Here is a 6389-nt window from a genome sequence, read left to right as displayed (position 1 = left end):
AAAAGACATTGGGTGTTATCTGATTTGGCCAGCTGTAAATGCTGAATATGCTAAGTGAATTTCTTTTGCATTTTTTGTGGGGTAGGGGGGCTTTAATTGCTTTTAAGGTGCAATATTTTAAATGTTTGATTTCAAAGTAATTCAAAAGTATTCGGATTAGATTACAGTTTACTTGTAATCCGATGGATTACATTACGAATGACAAAAATTGACCTGTAATTTGTATTCAGTAATTGATTACGTTTCAAAGTAATCGGATGCTATACTGTAGGTAATCACAACTAAACTTATGTCATTGGTCTTTTGGAGGTTCATCTTCTGATGTCTGACAATTAAATATCTGTAATTTACGTATATTTAAGTATAGCAAAGACAGCAGGAAGTTAAAAAGTATTCATGTAATCCTAACACTACTGTCACTGAGCACCTAGAAACCTGGTCACTTCGTACTCATTTGACAAATTGAAGGTCACTGCCTAAAGTCTGTACTCTGCGTCAACATCATTCCTAAGAAGAGTGTAACAGAGACGGTCATCCTCATACCATTCTCATCAGAACTGAAGTTGTGCATGTACAAGATGTACAAGAGAGGTGAGAGGACACAGTCGTGAGAAGCTATAGATGCCAAGTGCTCACCACAGTGTTACAGCAGCCCCAACACAGTACATACACACTGAATTTGTTCAGAAATTACTAGGGTTTTCTCTGTTCTCCTCTGAAATCACTGCTTGTATTGGACCCCAAAAAAGGTACCAGTACCCTTATTCAGCACAACCCTAACCTTAAACACAACATAGGTTTTTATCCTTTGTAATAAGGTCATTGTCAGTGTTTTCTTATCTTTCTTGGCTCTGATTGGTTGTTTTCGTTCAGGCCCAGTGGATTCTTGCAAACCGCAAGCAGATAATCTGTGTAATGTACTACTGTCAGGATATAGTGAAAGTTTCAGCAATTTTTTAAATAAGAATTACCAAGTGCATCTTTAAATGTATATAATCTACCTAATTTTGAATGTATATAAAGTCAAATGAGTACTGATTCCGCCAAACAGTGCATGCACTCAATGCTCGCTGCTGGTACTATGTTACAATCTGGTCTTAGACAAAAAAATCATTGAAAGTAATGAATTCAAAAGGGCTCCTTTTATATTTAAAGTCTATACATTCTGCTTTTTTAAAAATGGTTATGCAATGCATTATTAAACAATGAACATCATATTTAATGTAGACCTCCTCATAATACCCAGCCACCCTGAGACTTTCTTGTACTTCCTGTGGACATTATACATTCCATCCTTCTCTTTCAAAGCGTCATAAAAGCTCATTGTGGTTGTTCAGCAGTGAGAATTAAAAGAAGCCATCCAGCCGCTGTAATCCTTTTCTCCACCACTGAATTCAAAGCCAAGTGCTTTCACTGTTGGGTCAAACAAAGAGGTTTCCCTCTGCTACGAGGCCCCGCTGCAGTTAGAACATCCCGCAGGCTCAGGTTGGGCTGTCCACTTCCATCTTCTTTTATGTGCCCGAATGAAAGGGGGACATTATGTTGAGCTTTTTCATTACCAGAAAATAAAAGGAGCTTCCTTGAACAGAATGCAGAGATCATCCCCGACCTATTCTTGTTTATCCCTGCTGTCTGGCAGTTTCACCTCAGGTGAGGACTCTGCGGAGCTGGCTTCAGAGGACAGGAAATGTCTGCAGAGGTCTGAGAGCTACACGGATGGCCACAGGCAAAGCTGCTCACAGGATGGAAAACAAATCTGAGGACTGTTTTCTTTTGTTGCCCCAAATCCACTTTAAACACGCAATGTAACGTATTCTCATAGGCTGACTGAATTTTAAATAGTTAAAATAGTTTTTAAAAAGTACGTAAATGCACAGCTCCATTTTTCCTAACTTTAATTCAAATCTGCAGTTTCTGTTTAGTTTAGGTTTTTTTTTGGGGGGGGGGTGTTTGGTTAAGACATTTTGGTAGATTTTCAAGGTTGAGATAATGATTTTTCTTTAACTTGATTTTCCTTTACTTTAAAGGAAATTCTCTTGCCATTGAATGTTTCACTAGAGCACCAGCATCTCAGACCAAAACAATGAGACAGAAACAAAATAGAACTCCAAAAACACTGGTTTGGTCAAAATAAACCCTTAATTTACCGAGTTAGAACCATCTGGGAAATCAACGGAAAGATGGTAAGGCCAGGCATTAAATAAATTAAAAAAAACTGGATGAACCATCTGTCTGTAATCGTCTATCAGGGGTGAATTTCAACCAATCAGATCAACAGACTATATAATGCAGTCAAACTCTTTCTGAAGCCAGTCAGGAGAAGTGCTAAAACTATTTTCCATCAAGAAAATCCTTCAGTGCTGTTCTTTGCTTTTCTTTCAGTAAAGAAATATTCTCCACTTCTGATAGAATACTGACGCTAGCAGCATCTACACTAACCTTTATGCACCAACCCACATAGCTGCCAGTACTTTGTCAAAGGACACATAGATTAAAGCCTGGTGAGATGGATGCTTGCATCTTATGATTTTGTGATCTTGCAAGTCCAGCTACCTCTCAACGTTAGCAATGGCCACAACATAAGCTAAAGTTAGGCTCAGGTTGTAGTGTGTGTAGTGTAGTGTCTGACATTATAAAAAGGATCCCTACAGAGATTGTTTAACCAGAAACAGCAATAATATCCCTATCACTGGCCACTGACCAGACTCCATAGACAAAATGATACATTATCTTGCATATCATCGTAACGCTGTTGAACTTCATTCAAAGTAGACAGAAACAAAATGAATATCAATAAAACCGTCTTTGTTAGTCATTCCACTGTCAAAATAAATCCTTAATTCATTAAAGTAGATGATGAAAACAGCAGTTTCAGTCGGAGCAGACCGGCTCTGTAAACAAACCACAGAGACGTTCATAACAACACAGGCAGAAGGAGTGAGACACCATCACGGCACTTTATCTTTACATAGAGAATAGCGGTTTGCTGCTATACTAATTTTTAAAATCTCATATTTTATATATATATATTAATTCTCATACCTCCACTATCAGGACCATATACATGATTTCCCTATCTTCCCTCCATTTTATTACTGCAGCAGTAAAAGTCAGCTCTGAGTCATCCTTTATTGCTTATAACAATCTTTTGCAGTCATCAGTGGGAGTTATACATGCTGCACATTCTCAAATAAAAGCTGGAATTCAAAGTCAAAGAAACAAATAAATCAAGGTCAGGTGGAAAACCCTAAGGGGTGGAAATACCTGTGCTATAATGGCTTCATAAATTCAATATAATGTACGTACATCTCTCATGTCATTTGCCACCACTCTGCTCAAAACACTTCCTCTCTTCAACAATACTCTTTTCACTGGGGCATTATTTGCTGTTATTTGCATTATTTGCACGTCCAAATGCCTCCCTGCTGCTCTTGTGTGAACAAAAATGAACACACACAACTTTCAGAAGTGGTGCCCTTTAGTCATTTTCACCCGTGCTGCAACCTTTGAACCTCTCTTACTGACAGTAAGCTTTGTTTTTGCAAGTAGATGTCAAAGCCTCTTTACTGGCAGAGCTTATCAGTCAGCCTTCTGTCGACCTGCATGTGGAAGTGATTATCTGTTCTTTTGGGGTGTCTCCCCTCCTCTACCTGAGTCTTCTAAAGCCTCTGCTACGCATCTGAACAAAAGCCCATCCAACTGATGGAGAACATGTGTGAAATATCACGACAGCATATCAGGTACAAGGGGGAAGTCTGGGAATACTCTGTGCAGGCAGAGATGAAAGTAGGCTGTGACTGAAGACAAGCATGCTGACAATGTCAGACAGGGCATTCTGAAAAAAAAGATTTGAAACAACAAGTCATATGAATTAGCAGTGCTATTATTATTCTTAGTGGGGTAGTTGTAGCTGCAGCAGGACTGTTCCCATAATGTGTCTGCAAATATGTTTATATGAAATACGGTCAAAAATATCAGCCCTCAGACTTTAATACTGGGTATTCTTAAAAGCCAACATTGGTCGATTGCTACTGACTAAGGTGAATGTGATAAACGTGAGAAAGGGCATGTGAGTAAGACCTTTGAAGGGAAGTTGTGTTTAGTGATGATTCACCATGAATCACAGAGCAAAGGTCACACCTCACAGGTAAAACGTTACAGCTTGAAGAAGGTTTGGTGTCGCCAGGAAGTGTAATCTGCCACTTGAGTGGGAAGTCAGCAGGGTACTTTGGAGATGAAGTGAATTGTTATTGGTTATTTTGAACTAAGAAGGACACGCACTGTAGTCATGGACAAACAGCTTGTTTCACTGTACTCTTACTCTAAATATGCTGTGCAAACATATTATGTAGGGAAAACATATATAACAAAATAAATATTGTGATTTTCAATATCACAAGCGTCTGACTGGGATAAGGACCAAAAAAACTAAAAACATCCCTACTATTTACTGAGGTCTTTCCAGAGGCTTTAACTTAAAGGACTCAGCCTTACAAGCATGGAAGCATGAAGGAGACACTACGGTGGCCAGGAAACTCATGAAAAACACAAAAAAGCCACTAGAGCCAGTGTTTGGTTTGTCTCTTCTGGGCTACTGTAGAAACATGGTGGCCACCATAGAAGAGGGTCTGCTGCCTCTGTAGATATAACCTAACTCACAAACTAAGCTCATTCTAAGATAACAAAAAAAAAACAACAATACTTATTTGCATTATACACTCATGAAAACATACCTATGAATATTATACTCCATTTCCACAATAGATCCTCCTAAATGTTACACACTGGACCTTTAATGTCCAACGGGGCCTTGCTGAATTAACAATATAAAATAAATACATGTAATTTCCACACTTTCCATTCACTGTAAGCAGCTGTGCAATGCATTCTGGTAGTGCCCCAGTGTGTTTTGGGAATGGGTCGTCACATTAGTTGCTCCTTCATTTGTATTACTTTATGCATATCAGGGGCATCCGGCCACGTGACTCGCTCTGAAACTTAAGAAAAATGTTAACACCAACCGTTTTAAAATAAAGACAGATTCAGTGTCCAAAAATGCCCCTGAACCATAACTTTTCAGAACAGACAGTCCAACAATGACGCCCACTTTATACAGTGATTGGTCAGGTTTGTGGAGGTGAGGAAATTGGGACTTTTTTTCAGTATTCACAACTTTTTCCATCACTTTCGGGGCGACTGGGCGACACTATGAATGTCTTTGAGGAGAGACAGTCTGAAAGTGTGTGCCATTATTTCCATTTGTATGATCAAGGCTACAAGGATGGCGCAGAATTCTTGGAGAGAGATTGGGGAGGCAATGGGATGCAGTCAGGAGAAGGCAGTGACTACAGCCTCTTCAGCCCACCTGAACATCTAAAAACACTCAGATGTGGTTGGACAAGAACCTATCGTTTACGTTACTCATTAGTTTGTCGAGTACTGTTTTGACACCTCAAGTTTGGCATTTTGGTCGTCCTCATGACAGTTTGTCTGGGCCAGCTGAGGTGACGTACTGCGAGTTGAGCTGCTCTCATTGGCTTTCAATGTTGCTTCATATCTGATCAGCACTGCCTAGTTTGACAGTTTGATCTGAGTTTGATCGTTGAGCTGGACAGACTCACTGAGAATGAGCTGTCAATCATAAGGTAGCCACGCCCTAAAGCATACCCTGCTTTATGGTCTATTTTACTCTAAATGGGACCACCATTTCCTAAATGAACATCATGCTGTATGGAAGAAGATACAGATCTAGAGACATAGAATAAACTAAAAAAAGAAATTAGATTAACTGTTTACAGAGCTCATACATCAAGTCAGAAGTCGGCTCATTTCTCCATAAGACTGCATGGTATCAGTTTTTATTGCAGCCAATGGAGCTGCCCCTGCTGGCAATAACATAGAATGCATATTTAAGATATTCCCGTTGGCTTCACTTCACTGACCCAGAGGCTCTGTCTATTATATATACTGTCAATGGAAAAGACTTACAACTGGTTTGTTGGAAGCATACCTTTTGGGGTCCTCAATCCATTGGGCCCAGGCCAAAGCAGTAATTCATCCGTGACTGCAGCGAGCCACTGTCAAGATGAGAAAACCTTTCTCTATGCTACTCAAGTTTGTCAGGATAGTTATTCCAAGAGTTCAGGTGAAAGAGACTGTTTCCACATAAGGTTGAAAGAAAAGGCTATGTGAGTGGCATTACAAGTGGGTCTAAAAAGGGAACATAAGCATCAGGGATTTCCATACATTTATCATGCCCTTAGTCTCCTCTGTGCAAACACCACCTCTATCTTTGATGTCAGCCATATCAAATTCTGCATGTGTGCTGTGAATTCATTGAGAGCGCGTGATTTATTATCAAAGGAGGTGACGCGACTCAGTCGAGACAG

This window comes from Dicentrarchus labrax, unplaced genomic scaffold (assembly GCF_905237075.1).
Source record: "Dicentrarchus labrax unplaced genomic scaffold, dlabrax2021, whole genome shotgun sequence".
NCBI lineage: Eukaryota > Metazoa > Chordata > Actinopteri > Moronidae > Dicentrarchus > Dicentrarchus labrax.
Note: the sequence above shows the minus strand (reverse complement) of the source record.